Source organism: Phalacrocorax carbo, chromosome 3 (assembly GCF_963921805.1).
Source record: "Phalacrocorax carbo chromosome 3, bPhaCar2.1, whole genome shotgun sequence".
NCBI classification, from domain to species: domain Eukaryota; kingdom Metazoa; phylum Chordata; class Aves; order Suliformes; family Phalacrocoracidae; genus Phalacrocorax; species Phalacrocorax carbo.
In genome coordinates, this window is record NC_087515.1 from 21,162,655 (window position 1) to 21,181,830 (window position 19,176).

At 38.4% G+C, this 19,176-nt stretch overlaps 1 protein-coding gene across 6 annotated transcripts in view; it reads right to left on the reverse strand.

Annotated features, from left to right (window-relative positions):
• The window catches only part of PPM1B (protein phosphatase, Mg2+/Mn2+ dependent 1B), a 64,014-nt gene that overhangs the window by 34,975 nt on the left and 9,863 nt on the right, over positions 1–19,176 (reverse strand). For 3 of the 6 annotated variants that reach the window (XM_064446099.1, XM_064446094.1, XM_064446097.1), the window contains one exon: positions 2,420–2,564. The exons of 1 other annotated variant lie outside the window; for it this stretch is intronic. The gene's annotated coding sequence lies outside the window, so the exon portion shown is untranslated. Of the gene's footprint in view, positions 1–2,419; positions 2,565–10,339; positions 10,438–12,623; positions 12,740–19,176 lie in introns of those variants that run through there. 2 more of the 6 variants (XM_064446095.1, XM_064446096.1) reach the window with 2 other exon arrangements.

Below are 19,176 nucleotides of genomic sequence, written 5' to 3' on the forward strand. Positions count from 1 at the left end.
TCCTCCAAACACTGTGAAGTCTGGGAAATTCAATCCCCTTTGTTATCTAGAAACAGTTTATCTGAATTATATATTAACCATACAAAAAGTGATATATAAATACCCAGGCTGGTTCACCAAGTACAACATTAGGCCCAGAGAGTGCAAAGGAAATGGACTCTCTTCTAGCACCTCCATGAGAACAGAATGTAGGCTCTGTAAGAGCCAAGATAGCTCTGTATAAGCCAGTATTCATGCTCTTGTACCATTTTCTTGAAGTAGGAGTTTGATGCACTGGCATCCAAGTGAAATGGCCCTGCTTAGTTAAACCAGATATTACCTGTTCAGACTTACTAACTCTGTAGTAATGTTTTGTCCTTAACTCAAATTCTGCAATGAGGTGGGGCTTTATTATTATACCACCCAGAAGACGGCACTATACTCTTATTTATCCCTACTGACCATACTATGACAAGATTAATATTCCATGTTATTAACTGAAATTACTTCTGTTTGCCTGTAGCCAATAATCATGTTCTCACTTCTTCACTGGGCTATTCAAAGCAGATGCACATGTGGCACTTGGATACTACAAAGCAATGATTCTTCCCTAATAAAGTTTATAGTTATTTCTATGCAGAACCATTTTTTGTTCTTTAAATTCAGTAAGAGACCAACTATATTGAGTTAAATTTAGTTTGCTCCTTTTCAGTCAATCCAACCACCACCAGCCAGGTTTCTATTAATGAAATAGCACCTAAGACTTTGAAGAAAGAGAGCCAATGTTTAGCCAAATACATTATTGGTATTAAAACTGAAGACTTTTTTTACTCAGTAGCATGAAGCAGCATGTCACTAAAAATGAGTTCTCCGTTAATCTAAATTTAGGCATTTAAGACAACTTCTTTTCTTACCTTTTTCAATGTTTGTTTACCAAAAGCTTCAGACACATTTTTGTGAGAATAGGGCAGCAACGAATCACCAATTCATATCATCAATAAATTGTTCCTAAACAGGTCTGAAAGACCAGAATAAGTGCTCTGTAGCAGGTCTGCTAAACCACAGTAAAACACTAAACCATTTATTTAGATAATTGAGGGGTGACTTGTTGATTCACACACAAATCTGACAAAGTCACACAAGAGCTGGGCTCAATGAGCGCTAGAGGTCCATTTCAACATAAATTAGTGACTTGCACAGTGTAAGACGACTCGTGCCTTTTTCATCACCTGTTACATCACTGCAAATCAAATACAAACATTCCATCAGGATGACAGTAACAAAAAAAAAACCCCAAAACACATTGTAGCAGCAATGCTCTTCCATTGTAGCAGCAGAAAAATCAATGCCACCTCCTCAGCACAAACCTGTCACTGACCTATGCATCATCCAGCTTTGGAGTAAGGCATATTTGAGTGCTTAATACCAACAGCCCAGACTCTTGTCCTGCCACTATTGACAAGTGCAGCCTAAGGCAAGCAACTCTTCCTGTCAGACACCAAAATGTGAAATCAAGACTGAAAGGCCTTAACTTCTTCATAATTCTGCAGATTCAGCATATGCGATAAAGCTATTTCATGTATAGTCTTCAAAACACATACTCCCTGTTTAAAAAGAGAATTGTTCAGAAACATACAAACCAAAATATGCAATCTCTATGACAAGTATCTGTGGTGGTGTGGGGTTGGTTTTTTTTAAATTGATATTGTTTTGTAGTATGGATTTTTTTTTTTTTAAAGTCAGAGTAAAATAAAACTGAGTTTTAGTTCCCTACACACGAGTTCAGAAGATGGCGCTTGAGCAGTGGGACAAGAGTTATCTCAATTGTCAGATCAAGTTATGATACAAAACCAGCAGCCAAAACATTTTCAGTGACATGGAAGAAGACATCAACTTTTACCCATGAAAAGGTGATTCAAGAGTTGAAGCTACAGCAGACTTGTAACAAAAACGTAGATGTTTTCTGTAACTGATTAAAATAAAACTTAAACACTACTGCTGCAATTAGCACATTTAAAGAAATACAGGCTTTGTGGGGAAAGAAGCCACACACAGACAGTAAGCTGATCTCAACACAGTGGCAAAACACTTAATGACTTTCACTGACACTGTAGTGTCTTTTGTGTGAGAAAATACCTTCCTCAAAATCTTGGTCAGCACACATTTAAGTGTTGAAAAATTACTTCCCCCCCCCATTTATTAGCAGTGTTTTGTACTATAGCAGAGAAAAGCTATACTTTAAGTTACATCTCCTCCCTATTAAAAAAAGATTAAGCAAAATTCAAATGCATTTAAAGAAAAAAACCCCATCCCTTCATCCAGACTGTTCTGAAATTCCTGTTAAATTCTTGGTCAATTAAAAATTGCAAATTAACACACAGTCAAAGTAAAAGCAGTTATACCTTCCCATAAATTTCCAAGTGGCAGAATTTGTTCTTACCTGTAACTGCAACCTTGTCAAAGTTCTTGTTCAGTGCTGAAAGAATAAGCTTACATTCCTGCTGCCAAGAAGCACATAAGAGAATGACTTGCAAAACCTTGAGATAACAGTACAGGACACAACATCTGCTTTATTTTGGTATTTCCTAGAAAGTAACAAAGAAAGTAGTTAGCTACTGCGGACGGTTTACAACAGATTTGTACATAAATTTTTTTCATGAATACAACTTTTTCCTAAATAGAAGTGCTTAAACTACAGCTACGCCTGCATGTCAAAAGACCTTTCAGTACACTCTGTAAACACCATATTAAAGATTCATGCTAACAAAGAATTTTCTTTTCCTTCACCAGCACAAACTAGTACTTAAGAAGTCATCTAGCTTATTAGCTTGCATTTAAGACCCTAAATTCAGTAACAGAAGGAATAATTTTTGCATGCTTGCTAACCTAACAGTGCTATTTGTTTAATTTTATTCACCTGCTCAAATGAGAGAGTACACTCCTTGAGTGTTTGACAAAGGCTTAAACCCACCAAGTGCAGCACATGCAATTCGTAAGCTCTTCATTTTGCTTGCTTAGATGTAAAAATGCACAAGAAGTTAAAATGAAAGCGACAACCTTCAGTTGCAAAAGTATTTCAGCTCCTCTGAAATAAGAGCCACGATGCTTCTTTAAAAGCAGTTTCTATAGAATTAACCATAAACTCAACGTAAGATGTAAAAGTAGCAGATAACTAATAAGCAGATAACTAACAGACAATTCAGATGTGTGTATCTAGAAAAGCATCTAGGCATCTAACGATTGTTTTGAACAGGATGCAAATGCCCAAATTCCTTCATGGATCAGGGACTACATATTTGATCTTATGAACCACCGCATCTTATAAAAGTTACCACAACAGTACACTGGTAGAAGGAACTATAACCTGGATAACAGCCAGCTTTGTCTGGGGCATGAGGGATATACAAGCCTTATTGTAACACCAATGATTTTAAACTAATGGCAGCACACTGATGAGCTGAATGAGTGATAAAGGGGACATACTGCAGACCTTAACTTTAAGCCCCTGATCAAAGGATGGAGCTATGACAACATTTCATTATGGCTTACCTCTTCCAAACATAAAACAGTGCTTTCCAACTAACCAAGTGTCACAAGCAAGAAAATTGCTCAAAAGAGGGAATACTTTGCTACTGTTTGAAGAATTGTAGGGGTTCCACAAGTTTTATGCCTGTAATGTTACACTGCTGCAAGCCCTGTATTTTCCCCAACGTTTGCTCTTCTTAGGCACCAAAACAGGAGAGATGGTTCAAGGAATCAAACTAAGCCAGAAAAAGTCAATTATCTTCTGCCACTTGAGCTCCCTGAAATAGCCTAGGAAATGCAGGATCAGACAACTGCCAACGCAATAAATGCAGAACCAGCAGCTGCTGCGGATTCAGATTTGCTTGGAGTATTGTGAAATTACACCTTAAGCAGCATCCACTAAATCATTAATGAACTTGAGATATTTTGAAAGAACTAGACAGCAAGCATTCTAAATGACTGTATCAGACTACATGGCAAAAGCCCTTTAAAGAAAGTTAAAGTTTATCAGTAAAAAAAGTTGTTTCCACATCTAAGAACTTCAGGAAAAAAAAACCAAAACACAAGCAGCACAGATTCACAAAGTTGCACAAAATAGCTTAAACCCGTCTTCTTAAATCCACCAGTGACTAGGGCATGAACAGAGTGCATGACCAGAACACAATTCCCTTTGAGCACCGTCTCCCGCCTTCAGAAGATGCCCTTAACTGCGAGGGTACAGGGTGCTTCTGTGATGAAGTGCTCAAGAGCCTCAGCTCTTCTGAGGTTACTCCCATAGCCTTTAGAAGTGGCCGACTCACAAAAACAGACCGGAAGACAAGCATTATGCTTCCCATAAGCAAGAGGCTTGACCCCTCCCAAATTATTCTATTCTACAGAGGATGTGAGAACATTCATTAGACAAGGATGACTTTCAGCCTGGAGACAGGTTGCTTACAGTAGGGCTGGCACAAAGGTAGATACTTTGGGCTAAGAGCATTTTACACCAGAATATGCTTCTATTCATCCAAATTCTATCTACACCAATTCTCAGAAGTAAGAAATGCAAGCATTTAGTGTCTCAACACACTTAACATACATACTCTACCACTGAACACTGCACAAAGAGGGGACCTCATTCCTACTTGCTTCTGCCCAGTAGTGACTCTTATTTCTCCAGTTAAGCTGCATGTTTTTTCCCCCCCTAAGAAATGACACTTAAAGCCATGATACAGCTTTGGGATAACAGGCTATGATATTCAGCCCCCAATAATTTCTGTGTAGAAATATGCTCACATACAAACTGGTTTTATCTAGACTGCTAATCATAAATTACCATCAAGAATGAAGCCGAATGCTTCCTATTAAAGGCTTAATTAAACTACAAGGTGTATTAAGCATTTCTTTGGGCTCCTTAATCTTTGATGTATGTAACACTAATATTTGAGTAGGACTAAGTTAGTTCAGTAAACTTTTATAGTTTTTGCTACTAAGACAGCAGTACTTTAGAGCAGAATAGTTTTTAATTGAGCACAACTTAAAATATTCCTTAGCTAATAAAGAATTTGAATTTCACCATGTTTACAATATTTTCTTCAGAAGGGCAAGAACTATGCAGCCAAAGCCATCCTAAGCAAATCACTGCTAATGAACTAAACTCAATATTCAACAGTAAGCACATAAGAAGAATTATGCAGTCTAGAGGAATTTGAAGAACCCTACTGTGTTATTTTATAGAAAGGTATGCATCAAATGCTGGTCTTCCTGATGATTACATACTTAATACTGAATAACCCTGGTGGCAAAGCACTAATGATCCTTAAGCTGAATCCTAGTGTTTAAAAACAAACCCCACTACAACAGCCAGTCCTTTGCAAGTTTCCAGACTCTGGTCAGAGAAGCACCAGAAGAACACTCTTTTTACTCTGCTCTGCAACCAACTATGACTCTGACCTTCTACAATTAACCAAATCATTGCTGCTTTAAAACAAGTAAACAAACCAACCCACTCACTGAACACTAACAGAGCACACTATAATCTAACGTCATAATTGACCTTATGACATCACAAGACCACCACTGCCACTATCACCCCCAGAATTGTGAACTGGTTCACGCAGAAGATCATAAAAGATTTTGCAGAAGTAAAAGATATTAGGAGGGAGAGGAAAAGAGCAATAGTGTAAGCTTACCACAGGGTAGCTAGTATACCGCAACCTACCAATTGCATGCTCCCAACATATGGTGAACATAAGATAACATCCCTCGCCTAAGAGTCATTAATTAGGTTACCTGATTTTTCCGGGAATATAAGAGCACCCACCAAGGGAGTGCACTAGTTGTGCTGCAAGTTCACACAGTAGTTCCTTAGTCCACATATATGACAAAGCCCAAACTAAAACAGGAGTTAATTTCTGTGTAATTACTTGAGACAATGTACAACTTTCACCCTAAAGAGAAAGTGGATCATCCTTTGTAATAAAAGGATAATGAATTCTCTCTGAATTTGCTAAGTTGTTCTTGGTTATATACAAAAACATTGTGAATCAACCAACACTGGGCAAAGCCTTGATTTGTGGTTTTGTGGGTGTATGGCTTTTTTGTTGGTGTCCCGCCCCCCTCCCCTTCAAATAGTGAACATTTTAATGCAGCTTCCACATGACAACCATTAAAGGATGGAGAATGAACAAAAGTTCAAAACTAAAAACTCTATGAAGTAATCTAAGTGCTTTATCCTTTTTGAAGCAGTTGATCTAGTATTATGGTTTTGTAAAATAGTGCTATGGTATCTTTCCACTGCATTTTAGAAGTAATGCCCAGGGTTTCTTAAAAAGGTGAATGCCTTGAAATAAATTTACTTGGGGTTCTGGTGAAAAATTTAGTTCAGCAATTGGAAGCGTGCAGCTCAATCTTTTATTGCAAGTTAGTCATTTGAACTATTTAAGGCTGAATTTCCAACAGGAACATACTATTAGGCTAGTATTTTACACAAGTCTAAAAGCTTGATAATACTATGGGCTTAGCATCCTAATTAGGTCCATAGTTCTAAGAATCACCTGACAAATGATGGACTTAAGCAACAGCATCAGAAAGCTGCCTTTTGCTACATCTAGAAAGCAGTAATAAAAGCTATTCTGAACTCTTTTCTTGCAGACCTAAATATACATATTTGTAAGGAACCTCTTTAATTACTGAAGTCTCTGTAAATATCTTTTAGGTAACCTTTAGATCAGGAAATTCACATTATGGCTATGTAGATGTCTTGGCAGCAGTGGTAGCTTAAGCAATATTTGCTCTCAGCAGCTCCATCCTGTTTCCCTGCTCATGTCTGTTGCATAGCCACAAAGATAGCTACGCTGGTACAAGCGAATGCCTGAAGCAGACTGCTCATCTAGCTGATGAGTAACTCAAACTCTGTTGAATTATACAAGCAGAAGATGAAGGAATACCAAAAGCCAGCCTTACTAGTATTCAAAATGCACATATGCAATCTACATTTGCCTACTGGGAGATCGCTGGCAAGCACTTACTCCTCTGTTCTCCTGTAAGAGATCAGTTATACTTAGCATAACTCAAGCACAGAAATATGGAATCCTCTCTCATTCAGTCATGCTGGACAGCTATTCAAACATCCAGTTTCAGGAATGCTGAGGAGAAGGCCATCTAACATGCTTCAGTAAAAATACCCAAGCACAAAATGGTTTTCATTTTCAGTTACCTGACCTTTAGCTGAACTGAGGAGTGAATATCTTCAAGAGTTAATACGTACTGTGTTTATGTGTTAAGTGCTCTTTTGCAAAAAAATCTCAATTAAAACTACAAAGAAGGATTGTAAGTAGAGCACTTCTACTTTGAACAAACATGTTGACTGGGGCTGCTAAGGCCTTCTGGAGAATAGCTTGCAAAAGTCTAACTAGCTTTTATCATTGCTTATAGTGTATGCCTTCCACAGCAATTCAGGAGCTGCTAATTAAGGAATATGTGTTGACATTCTGTACAGGTTCATGTTTCTTTTTTCTTAATGCAAAGGGCAGAGTGTGCAAACACCCATCTTCCTCATGGGGATTCAGAACTCCAGCTCAGACACACCGGAGTGATTTGCATGGGCAACAAAAGATGTTTACTATTACTGAAGTGCCCATCTTTTGAGCACATTCCTATGGTGTTTCCCCCATGAGGTAAATTTATTATCATCTTACTAGCTAGAACACCTAGGCAGCAATAGCTAATGACTCAGTTTGCAACCATCTGTCCATGTTTTGCCTCTGAACATCTGGCCTTCAAATCAATGTTGAAAAAAGATACAGTCACTCCAGGTGGATTACTTAGATTTTGTAAACATCCATCTGCTTAAAACAAGCAGAAATCACAGCCTGAACACTGGTTAAATGTTCTGAGAGAGAATCCACCACACCTGTCATCTGATAACATTACTCACATCTACTCAGAAGTCCTCTGGGCCAAAACAGCATGTCACTAAACCACACCTCACTTCACACAGGAGTGAACTGTCTCATCTACTCTAGCTACTTTAGCAGTATTAAAGAGCATCCAGAGTCTGTCATTCCTTTCCCCAAGAAAGGAGCAAGGTGTTGGCAAACTACGGTACTATTCTCATTCAGAAGTAATCTTGAAAATAAAAACTTTTTCTGTTGATTATGCAGTAAAAAGGGCTTAGCCCTTTCTTGCTATGCTTTTCAAGAAAACACCTTAAGTATAAAACCATAAAGACCTCTTACAGAAGTAGCTGTCAGGAAAATCAGAGAAAGTGACAGATTTCAGACTGGTTCATTCTCTAGCAAGTATGTGCATTTAGATAATAAAGTACATTGAAACAGACTTTAAAACTTGTAGGATAGAGAGGTAAAAAACCTGGCATAACTGTCTACTTACATTGCTAAGGCAGCAAAGGTGACAGACCTCCAAAATTTTAAGATGCTCTAGCTGTAGGGTATAGTTGGGAAGTTTGATAGTTTTCAAAGGATTGATATCACTGAGTCTCTCATATGAAAGGCTCTCAAAGGGGAAGAGCAGATTGTGTGCAGAAGGCTATCCTGACTAATTCTTCCCTGAACAGCATTCAGAGATTTTAAGCCAGCTACCAGCTAGAGTACCCAAAAGTTAATTTTTGTCTGGGTCAGGAATCTCACCCTGGCATCCTGTGGCTAGCAATGCATTTAGAACAAGTCAGCTTTTGAATGAAGTCTTGCAACTGCCATGGCAGCCAATATGGAATTTTTTCTATCTTCAGTACCACATCTTATATTTCTGCTGCTCCTGATAGAAAAAAAAAAGCCTAAACCCTCTTTCAACAACATTTTTCTGTACAGATCCTGTATTTAGAGCAAATACCCCACACAGGTTTCTCAAAGGCACAATAGCGTCCCATTTTGGTCTATCAGGGGAATTAAACCATTATAATATATGCATGTCAACTAATAATATTTTCCCCCTCTTACATGTGTAATACACACAACCCTAAGTGGAACCATGAGAGTATCCAAAATTTAGAAGGAATTTAAACTCCACAAAGTGGAGTGAAAAATGAGCAAAAAGATCAAAATTACAGTATTTGAGTTAGTACCAGGTACAGAAAATACAGTAGTTCCCTAATGTTATGTTTGACAGTGACCAAAATCAAGTTTTATCAAGTTTATAAGGGATAGTAAGAGTGTTTTTTTATTTCTTTATATGTGATGCTGAGGATCAGGGGAAGGATTTCCCCTCTCTCCAAGAATGCAAGTAAGGTTCTTATTCTTCCCTCATCTTCTAAGGATAAGTCTTCAGATACAAACGAACTAAAACTGAGCCATCACAGCAGATTAAAAAAAAAAGGAGACTTGGACATTGCTGATGTACCTGTGCAGACAGTTACAGGAGGCATAAATTCTCTGGCACACTACTTAGCCACTTGGATCTATTTGTGGCTTTTTTAGCCCTGTTACCACTTCCTAGGTTTAATTTAACTCCTTTTGTGTATAAATGCAAAAAGGTCATTCAACCCCATAATAAAACCACCAGCACATTCAAATCAGTAATATAAGAACACCAGTACTACAAGCTGCCAAATGTTAACGCTTACTACGGTATAGGCATTTTAATGTTTACTGCAAATCACACAACTTTGAAAGAGATAATTCAACCATCTGTTATGTCAACTAGCAGCCTACACACACAGTCTTCCAAAAGAACTAATTTAAATAATACAGGAACTGAAGCCTCCAAATAGGAAATGTTAAAATACATAGTTATTTTTATACCTCAATTACAGTTTTAGAACATCTTTTTTCCTCAGTCTCTTCCATGTTAAGAAATTTTTTCTACCTATTAGCAAAGTTACTTCAGTGACACTACCGTATTAGTACGAAGAGAATCAGCACTTCGAAATGTGAGGACATCTTAACATTTTGAAGATCGTCTGTTTGCTCCAAAAGTTGTTCCCTTACTGCTAATACAGGTTTATCATTTTTCTAAATCAACCCAGTTAAACTGATTTGGTTCATTTCAAATAAGGGCTGTCTCAAAGCATTTTAAGGTACTTATAAACAAATGCGTAAGAGAAGCAGCTGATCCTACATGATATGTAATGATATACTGCCATACTGTAACAGGATCAATATACCTCTTATCACATAATACATTCTATACTATACTGCGGATTAATAGTAAGTTAGGTTTCAGATCACAGATGGCTTGTCAGACTACTTCAGAGAACACAGTACTCCCCCCTGCACTTTTATAGCATGCTCTACTTCTCCATGAAGCTAGAGAAACTTTTTCTTAAGAAAAAGTCTGAAGTCTCATTTTAAAAAATCACTATCTCTAGAAACTGCAGAGTGAAGCAAATTTCCATTACCTTTTTTTCTGGCAGCAGTCTCCAGTATCGTTGCCTGGACACATGGAATCTTTTTCAGGTGTCTGCATTGAGGCTATCTGAACTGCTTCACTTGTCATCTAAACAGAGGAGTACTTGGCAAGAAGCAGCCATTTGGCAACTTGCAAGCTTAAATACTCGAAGTTTTGTCCAATTAGTACTGCAACTTCAGTTTCACAATAAATCAGTTTGTCTCACTTCTAACCAATACAGTTTAAACTCTCTTGATTTGCAATATATATTTCAATGCTGAAGTTTCAAATATATCTACTGAGTAAACACTTAATTTTGCTACTATGCAAGTATCACAATACATGTCGAACTACACCTGCAAAAATTCAAAGGGCAATTTTATCAATAAGAATGTTAAAACTAACATACAAGACGACCATGCCAGTTTTCAAGAAATCAATATTAAAGAAGATGCTTAAGGGCATTACAGGCAGTAATAATAGGTCTACATGGACTTGACAGCAAAAAGGATTCCAGGAAGCAAGCACGTTAATAAGTCAACATTCATTTTATGCTGTTCATGAGATCAGACATCAGCTGCAGGCAAATTTGGATAACACAGATTAAGACACCATCTCCAGCTCCACCAAAGGTTACTGCTCCTGCACATTGTTGGCTGTAAGACATGCCCTTGCTGGACTGAATGATGATGGGACCACCTTAGCACAAAGATGCATAAAACCACAATTAATTGTAGCGAGGGGGCAGATGTCCCACTCTGTCATCCCATTTATAGAGACAACATGCCAAGTTATTTTAAAACAATATCTTCCAAAGCTCTCACATCTCAGTCTTACCTCTTTACTACATGTGAAGCTTAAACTGCATGTGTTCTATACCAGGCTTAACAAATTGCCTGGATTAAACTTGGTATCCATTTAAAAAAAAACCGTAAAGGCTCACAAGGGAATACTCAAGTATTCAGGCTTTTGCAGAACGGCAACTGAAAGAATCTGATGAATTTAGCAGTTTAAAGAGAAAAGTAGACATTCAGCTTGGGGATTACACAGATAATTCAGTAAAACCTGCTATATAAAAAACAGAACCATGCAGTCACAACAAATTAGAAATAGGTGCATGAACAGAAGACTGCTGATGTGAGCCTTCAAAGAGGTGCTGAATTCAGCACAATGAGTGCCAATTTCAGTAGGTCTCCACCACCCCCCCCCCCCCCCAAATTGAAGAGCTAGCATTAGGCAACCAGCTGCCTACAGTAAGTGCTACTTGTACATTCCAGTCCCCAAAACATCTCCTACGTCCTTCTGAGTGACTCCATGTGAATGCCTCCACCATCTGTTCTATGGCTGAATACTATGGCCTTGTATTCCCCTTCTTACACAAACTACCCGATCTGCAAGGGATAGAGCTATGTGCCTCTCCACTCTTCTGAACCACTTTTTCAGTTACTCCCTTCTGAGTGCCATGAACACGATGCCAGCCCACTCAACAGTACAGTCTATCAACATTCTTGCCGAGACTGGTCCCACTGGAGGGACCTCCACTTTGTCTGCTACAGGCTTTATCCCCCTAGTCCTTGTTTAATCCTCCACTCTTCCCTGGGGGTGGTGTGGGAATGACACAACAAACATTATTGAACATGTTGTCAAACCATGCATGGAAGCTGAAGGCAATGGTATCTCTCTGCTGAATGTCTTCAATGGTTCTACCACTTGATCAGTGCTCTAACTTGCAGACAGATGACAATTGTATAGGTGCTTGAAGCTACAGTTTAATTGAAAGAAATGCATCTACCATTTTTTCCAAAATGCAGCAAACCAAACCTGCCCTCTGACTCGCAATTATTTCCTGATATTTTGAAACTGACTGGAAATGTCACTTGAGCTACAATATTGCATTCATAGAGGAATTACAATCAGCTCAGCACAGGACTTTAAGCCAAAAAGAGTTAAAGACACAGCCAATTTAGTAAGACATTCCACATCATGCAGCTTTGTGTATCAGGTTTCAAAGTGGGAACTCCTATGCTACCCAAAAGACAGCTTTGCAGAATAAACATTAGTTACATGTAGCAACCTCCTGAACTGTTTTATTTAAGGAACACAGCCACAGCTAGCTTACATGCTTCTGATCATTAGTGTATTTCCACAAAACTATGCAGAAGTATTTAATACAAAATAAATATTCATAATATTCTGTAGGAATAGTATAATATGCAAGAAGCCAAGAACTCAGTACCATTTTGCAAGCCTCAGTATTCATGCTTTTTGTCATCTGACAATTTTGAAAGTCTTACCTTGAATGTAGTAAAAAAGACAAATTTCTTCCAGATCTTTGTCCTTCTGATAAAGATTCACTTTAGAGACTCTTCCTTATATATTAGGGGTGAATAAAGCAGAAGAGCCTGTGAGTCTGAAAGTAGTAAGATGGAAGAATTGACCAATTTCTCCCCTAGTTCAACACAACATTCAGTAAAATCTATAGCTTAAGAGCTGGTTAATAGCAACTTCTAGATCGGAACTAATAAAATACATGAAGCACTGGAAGCAGCCAAGTTAGTCAAGAAATTCCTACTTCTCTAAGGTAACGCAGCAAAAGATCATGTGAAAGTCTTTCACTTGGTAGAGATAAAAGTATGAAGTGATCTAAGCTATGCCATTCAGTGGCCACTACTTGCCAAAAACTCCCACTGTCAATACGTACCACCTTCGCAGAGGCGTAAGCAAATCCATTTCCAAACCAGGAGTATGTCCAACCATATGACAAAGAGTGCCTGCTTATACTTATGCATATGCATGCATGTTTAAGTGGAGAGAAGATGGAAAAGTCTGGCATACTAATGCAATCATTTACAAGAATATATCCAGATCCCGGACTCAAATGAGGAGAAAGACTAGAAGTTGAGATTCAAACTTATTCTAAAGCACAGAAACCATGACAAAGAAGCCTATTACTAGCCACTGCAGGTTCCTTTAAAAGCAAAAGCAGAAACACACCTGACTATTCATCAAAATTATCTTGGTTATGAGAAAGCAACGAAGTTGGTTTTCACAGAAATCCATGAGGGGCTATCACAGTTGAACCCACCATGCCTGAATATACCAGTAACTTCTGCAGCATGAATCTGACTAAAGCCGCCTTCTTTTTGGAGATGTCTACATGTAGCATGCAGGATAACAGCCTCTTTTTATAGACCTGGGCAAAGAGGGAAGTGAACCAGTCTCAGAGAAACAGATTTAGTTTCCTTTTCCAGTATCTTTCTTTCCCCCCTGTAACTTCAAATTGCTTTGTTTTACTACAAGGCTCACAATAATGGGTGAAGGCAAGTGAGAGACAAGACATTGATAAAAATAAAGTTCTAAAACTTCTTTTCCAACAGTAAGAGTATTTTTCTTTTCTTCCTTAGATGAAATGAGCTTATTTAATGAATGCATCCTGCTTATTCAATGCTTACTCAGTAGGTAGATTTCAAGTAACTAATTCTTAATATCAGAAATAGTCAACAAATTATTATGTCCAATTTATTTTATTTAGCAGCATTAGAAATAAAGCCGCTTGGACAAGGAACCAAACTTCCAAATAAATCAAAATGTATCGATTATTTGGGCTACTTAGGTCCCTGCCACAGGTGATTCTTCAAAGAATGATTCAGAGTGGAAGGGACCCACAAGGTTATCCAGTTCAATCTCCTTCTCAAAGTATAGCCAATGCCAAACTCAAGTCCCAGTTGCTCAGGGCTTTATCCACTCAGGTCTTGAAAGCCTCCACAGAAGCTTACAGGTTACCTCCTATAACCTCTTAACAGTCATCCTCACAGCAAAGATTTTTAACATATATCCACCCATTTCAATTTACAACCACTGTCTCTTGTTTTCCCACTGTCCACCTCAGTAAAGAGACCGGCTCCACTTTCCTGGTACCCGTCCTTGTACATACCAGATGGTAGCTATTGGGTCTCTCCTAAGCAGCACCTCTTATCCAAGGGTAAACAAGGCCAACAAAGGCTCTCAGTACACCCTCACAGGTCACATACTCCAGCTCCCTGACTATCTTGGTGGACTTGCCTTAAGTTTGTCAACATTGTTCTTGTTGGTAGTAGGGAAAACAGGAGCAAAACCGGACACAGTATTACAGATGCAGCCTGGAAACATCTGGAACAAATGCCAACTAAAGGGGGATAAAGCTGTTTGCTTTCATCACTACCAGGGTGAACCACTGACTTGTATTCAGTCTGCTGTTCACCAGAACCAGGTCCTTCTCAGTAGAGCTACAGTCCAACCAGTCTGGAGCACTGCAGGTGGGTTACCAATCCTGGAAGCAGGACTTGGCATGTACCCTTGTTGAACAACTTAAGATTCCTATGGGCCCACTCCTATAGCCTGTCCAAGTACTTCGGGATGGCTGCCCTGCCTTGGAGCCACCCAGTTCTGTGTCTACCACGTACCTGATGAAGGTGCATTGACCTCCTCCTCCAGGTCATTGACAAAGGCATTAAAAAAAAGTAGCTCACATCAGACCCTTAAGGAGCTCCAGTTGTAGCTGCTGTCCAGGCAGAGTACAAACCATCAGCCACCCTTTCAGATGACTCTTGAAGCAGTTTTCACTCATCTAGTTATCCTCCCATTTAGATTGTAAATAGGAATATGCTGTGGGACACTAAAAAGCCTTACTACGGTCAAAAAGAAAAAACCACCCACTGCTCTCCCCGCAGCTGAAGACCCGGTCATTCGACAGAAGTCAGTCAGATTCATCAAGAATGACTGACCCTTATTAGAGCCATGCTGACTATTTCCAGTCATCCTTTTTCTCCTAAGGGCCCCAGAAATGTTTTGCTACAGGTTGACATAAACTACTTATTGATAGTGCCATCCAAGTAAAGCAGTATTTAATGCTTTTAGCAAGTGAAATAGAAAGCTTTGTTTATTATGTAACATAGCAAGGATGCCTAAAACAGTGAACAGGAACCATCAACAATTTGCAGAATACAAATGTTCCAAAGCCTAAATATAAGAACTCTGCACATAAAAACATGCAGGTCTCAACAAGTGAACACAGCCATCAAACAATTGAGTTTCTGACTAATTTTCAAGGTATCTGGCAAGAAGACAGTAATAGCAGAGGTTATGAACACCAAGTTTTTCCTTTTATAACTCTACCTAAAATTTATTATAGAAAGTGGTGGTAGAGAAAGGCATGAGAAAGGAGTGGAGAAGAATAACAAATGGCCAAGAGAACTTAAACATGTTTCATTATGCACATTAGGAAGAATTTCTGAAATTCAGATTGCTTACATCTTTTCAACTGGTTCGATTTTCTCCTGGAATGTATTGAAAGAAAATTCACTTACTGACACCTTTGAAATTGAACAAAATCAGGAACTCTCGGACACAAAAACAATCAGTGATTGACAAACAACCACAAATTCCAGTCTCTACCAGTGATGAGATTACTCATGTTTCACCCAAAATACTTCAGTCCCTTTGCAGTTCCCCAAAACTTATGCTTGAAGCAGGGAATAGATAAGATACTTGAGCTCCACATTAAGCAGTGAACAATGCCAACACCACAGATGAGCAGAGGCAGTCCTCTTATCCGATAAGTAAATTTGCAAACATGACAAAAAGCAGAGAGAAACAGCTTGACTTTCTCAGAAACTTTCTGACAAACTCCTTACCATGACCTTTGCTATGTAAAGTTTTGGTTTCTGCTGTATTCTCATGTGCCCACAGAATAAAGATATTCTTGTCAGCAAGTGCTGATATTTAATTAAACCAGAATGACTGCTGTGAAGGGAGTCATATCAACATCTGTAGCAGGCTATGCATTTTGGGAAAATCCAAAAGAAGAGATGGCCTTTTTAAATTTAGTTATAATAGAGGTTTTGAAGTCAACATTTAATTGCATGTTCTTTCACTTTAGGATTGCAACACAGTGGTGACGCTGCTAATACCGTCACAGTTGTGACTTCCAGTATGGTCTTCTCTTCATCAGCAATAACATTCCAAGCAAATTTAGCACTTCCACTACAAGATAGGTCATCAGGTATACAAACCATTAGTGTTAAGAACCTATGTTAATAACTACACCTTAAAAGAACCTTCTTTAAAACATCTCAGGGCACAGTCTTACAAGACATTACGCTAAGCTAAACTGGTGACTGCTGTAAGCCCGCCTCCGGCCACGTGTACTTTTTACTCCAATTTTTGCATCAGTAGTTGCTGCCATATTCTCATGTAGCAAGCTGATTCAAGAAGCTAAACTAAAAAGAAAAACTTAACCTCAGCAACAGATACTCAACACACACACAGATCACAACTCTCTCACCATGAGATGAAACACAGCCAAATATCAGCATGAGGAAGAAGAGGAGCACATGGACAGAGGCAGAAGACTGCAGAAATACAGCAGCACTAACATATTTAGGTAATTATATGAGAACCTCTTTACTAACAAAACAGTCAGGATTTTGAGTGGGTTCCAGAAGCAAATGCCTGAGTGTATGCAAAGACCCAACAAGAAATCTTTTCTGTACTGTATCACCACTGAAAAGTGGTGGAGAAAAAAATTCGAAGGACCTTTAACCAAGAAGAATACCAGATGCTCATCAAGTAGGCAGCACATAGCAGAGAGTTGTTAGGGTAGAGGGAGTGAATTCCCCATAACAAAGAGACAAAAACAAAGTTATATTGTGTACATGAAGTAAGCCAGCTTCCAAGATGTTACATCCATTGTTTTTAAACAGCTGCAAAGAAATAACAACTGTACCTGGCTGACAAGAGAAGCAGATATATCTAGTGCCCAGCACCTCTCACTGGGGCAGACTAAGATTTAATGACTAGAAACCAACACAAAAGAAATTCCGAATTAAAACCTCAGCTTCAACTGAATTACATGCTAGCTACTTCAACTGTGCTGGGTTTACCTTCATCCTGTCTCTAAAGTTTTGAAGGCACTACCCTTTGGCAGCTGAACCAAACAAGCTTTACTGCTTTTTCTCTCTTAATAGAAAAAATTATTCTGAATCACATCAGCCCACTCTGATTTTCCTTTCCTTTTCTCAACAAGGCAGTTTAGTCCAAGTATATCGTTTCAGTCAACCAAACCTACCTAGGAATCTCTGCTTCCTCATTAGCAGTGATGCAAGTCTACCAATCCATGACACCTTAAATCCATAATAAGAATAGATCATGCCACGTATTAAGTTTTCCTCTATCTGCAGGACTTTTTAGACAGTTCAGGGTGAAAAAAAACACCCCTTTTACATCATTCAGGGATAAGCACTGTAGACTAAAGCTTCTCTCATTCCCACCCAGCCCTTCTTAAGGGACACAACAGGAGTAAATGAGCTAAAGGAATGCACCAATCAACAAAAATAAAGAGAGGGAATGAATAATAATATAAAGATCCTCCCCATCTCACCCAGCAATACAGATGTCAGCAGTCAACTAATACTTGTTGGCTTTTACCCATGTAAGTAATATGTCATGATACCCCTGAAAGGCAAATAATTCCATTAGGCTAGTGGCGAACAGCAGAACTTGGTAATAAAAGGTTGCCTATCTGCTGATAAAAATCTTTCACATGATGAACAGATGAATGAACAGAAAACAGAACCCTGTGATAAGAGAATAAAGAAGAATACTCATCGATGAATAGTGTGCTCTGCCTACTCAAGTATTCTCTGGATTAGTTTAAGTGCTCAGTGAATTTATGACTTAGTTCTTTAGAAAGCATTGGAGTTTTCTTCCTAAGAATGCTACTTTTCATTTCCTCTCTTGCCTCATTTCAGTTTCTCTCTTGCAGTAACAGTATCAGACTTTGACCTAAGGCAAGAAGAGGATGAACACTAAGTGGAAAGAATCAACAGTTCTGAAACTGGAACAAACTAAACTGTGCAGAAGAAAGTTTGCTCGCAGGTAGTCCAGGTTCACTGATTCTTTTTGTACTAATGATAGCTTAAGATGATTACTAAAAAGAAGATAAGCAGCAGAAAAGGATGATGAAGATTTCAATACAGTGTTCTAGGACCACTACTTTAGAAAGTCTTCAAGCACAAACCTGACAACTCATGACAGATCTAAGCTGTCATGTCTGCTTTGCAGGCAAGAGCTTCTGTTTTAATCAGTGCTTCAATAAAACAAGACCTATGGAGAAAGGGACAATATGGAGAGACATAGTATGAAGTTTTCCACATTAGCTTGGTATTCTTTGTGAAATTGACAACATAACCAGGTTTCAAGTCTGGACAAACTTTAAGACACCTTTCAAAAAAACTAGTTACTTTAGTTATGGAATTGCTACCTCAAGTTTTTGTTTATACAAGACATTTGCAACTGGTAACCCTGAACAAAATTTAAAATGTGAAAAAAGATCACTTCGGCTAGTAACTGACTAGTACTTTTCCTACACAGAGCCCTACTTTCCCTCTGTATAGATTCAGAAATGTGGAAAACTTTTGACTGAAAATAGCATGGTCATTAAATATATCTGAGTATATAGAGTGTTTTTCAAGGAAAATATTTTCCAAATATAAATTAATAAGGGTTTAAAACATACAGTTTCAGAGTACTTTCCCCAGTGACATTTTCAGGACCATGTTAAATTCTATTCCCTGCCATTGGCAGCAGCATTGCACAAGCTCATTTCAAGAATCCTGAACTACACTGGAATTTTACTTCTTCCCCTCTGACTCCGTAAGTCAAGCCCCATCTCACTTCATGTTAAAAAAGATCAGAAATTGTTTTGACAGTGTGTAAGTTTATCCCCTTCCCTCCAAGCAGTCAGATATTCCAAGTTGACAGCATTCCTTTTTTCTTTTACATTAAAACAATACTGTAACAATAGTCAAA